This window comes from Mustela nigripes, chromosome 1, assembly GCF_022355385.1.
Source record: "Mustela nigripes isolate SB6536 chromosome 1, MUSNIG.SB6536, whole genome shotgun sequence".
Lineage (NCBI taxonomy): Eukaryota > Metazoa > Chordata > Mammalia > Carnivora > Mustelidae > Mustela > Mustela nigripes.
This window is the reverse complement of record NC_081557.1, coordinates 64,885,379-64,887,308: the sequence shown is the minus strand read 5'-3', so window position 1 is coordinate 64,887,308 and position 1,930 is coordinate 64,885,379. Positions and strand designations below refer to the sequence as shown.

Sequence of the window (1,930 nt, the reverse complement as noted above, 5' to 3'; positions counted from 1 at the left end):
GGGCTGGCAGAGGGAGATAATCTTCAAGCAGACTCCCCACTGAGCTCAGAGCCCAATTCAGGGCTCCATCCCACCATCCATAAGATCATGACCTGAGCCAAAACCAAAAGTCAGACAATTAACTGACTGAGCCACCCAGGCATCCCTCATGGTCTAATATTTCTATTTCTAAAGATCCCGCTAACAGTAGACAAAACATTTTATAATAATTCCATATGAGCAATTCAGTGGCAGTATCGTAGCCAATGAGGTTTATCCGAGGCGCGATTATTGCTAATTGAAAATTTTTCCCAAAAAATCTTAGTGATAATGTTTGAAACACTAGTTTTAAACTTTCAGTTCATGGAAAAAAAAATATAAGGACAAATACAAATACAAAAACTTTCTTGCCAATATGAAACACTCCAGTCTAAAAGGAGGTTTATTTTAGGATAGTCTTCTCAATGTTGCCACATCTTGAATTCTTCTTGAAGGCATTTTCAAGCTCAGACACAGATACGACTACATTTGTGGATTTGGATTGAGACCGTCTACCCTAACAGGGCAGATGTTAGAAATATCTTAAAGATTAGAAACTTATTGGTCCTTAGAACAGGAAAGAACCCAGCTCTAGATATAATAATTTATTTCTCATTTAATTTATCATAGTCTTATAATGATTTGTCATAGTCTTTCTCATAGCATCCATGTTCATCTCTGTGTAAACTCCCCAAACCATTTCCCTCTGAGCAGTCTTTACTTAGATTCAATAATACAGATTGTAGAGAGAACTAGTCAAGTTCATTGAAACGGAAAACACAGAACAGAGGTCTCTCCTGTTGACCATCTCGTGCTAACTGGCCAAGTTATGGAGTGACTGGCTCTGGGTCAGGTGTAATTTCCAGAATAATTCAGGGCCACTTCTGAACACATACCAGTCAACAACAGAATCCTTAAACAGGTGGCACTTTTATCTGGAAAGCAAAGGTAAACATTCCACATACTGTGATGAGTAAAGCAAGTGTCATGTTTAATTTTATATATCCTTGATTTTTTTTAAATTTTTTATTTTTTATAAACATATATTTTTATCCCCAGGGGTACAGGTTTGTGAATCACCAGGTTTACACACTTCACAGCACTCACCAAAGCACATACCCTCCCCAATGTCCATAATCCCACCCCCTTCTCCCAAACCCCCTCCCCCCAGCAACCCTCAGTTTGTTTTGTGAGATTAAGAGTCACTTATGGTTTGTCTCCCTCCTTGATTTTAAGGCACATGATCATTTATGTATTTACAACATACAAAACCATGCTGCTGCTTAAAACACAATTTAGTTTGACAGAAGGTGAAGAGTGAAAACCTGGTGCATCATGTGACTGAGAAGACAAAGTAACCACATTGTTTGTAATAATAGAGATGATAACCAGCAATTGTTAAGCACATATGTGATAGAGATGATTTTTAGGTGATTTGCATGAATTAAATAATTATCGTAACCATTGTTATGAAGAATACATGTTATTAAATATAACCAATTGAAAATCTCATTTACCTCTCTGGAGGTAATCACTTATACTTAAAACAAAACAAAACAAAACAAAACAAACAAACAAAAAAACAGGGGACACTTGGGTAGCTGAGTAGGTTAAATGTCCTGTTCTTGGCTTCAGCTCAGGTCATGATCTCGGGGTGGTGGGATGGAACGCTGCATTGGACTCTGCAGTCAGCGGGGAGTCTGCGATTCTCCCTCTCCCTTTGCCTCCCCCACCCTGCCTCAAATAAATAAATCTTTAAAAAGCAGGGAAGCACACTACCTCACATAACACACCATGTATTTTTGGAAACACTGAATCCATTTGTTTATTCTTTTTCAGTCTTATTGAGATATAACTGCTTTGTGACATTGTATTAAAGTATGTGACAAAATGATGTGACATATATATTGCC

General features: G+C 37.7%; 1 pseudogene; it reads left to right on the top strand.

Annotated features, from left to right (window-relative positions):
- The first annotated feature begins 218 nt into the window (after nucleotides 1-218).
- Nucleotides 219-332, top strand: LOC132008770 (U4 spliceosomal RNA; annotated as a pseudogene).
- The last annotated feature ends 1,598 nt before the right edge of the window (nucleotides 333-1,930 follow it).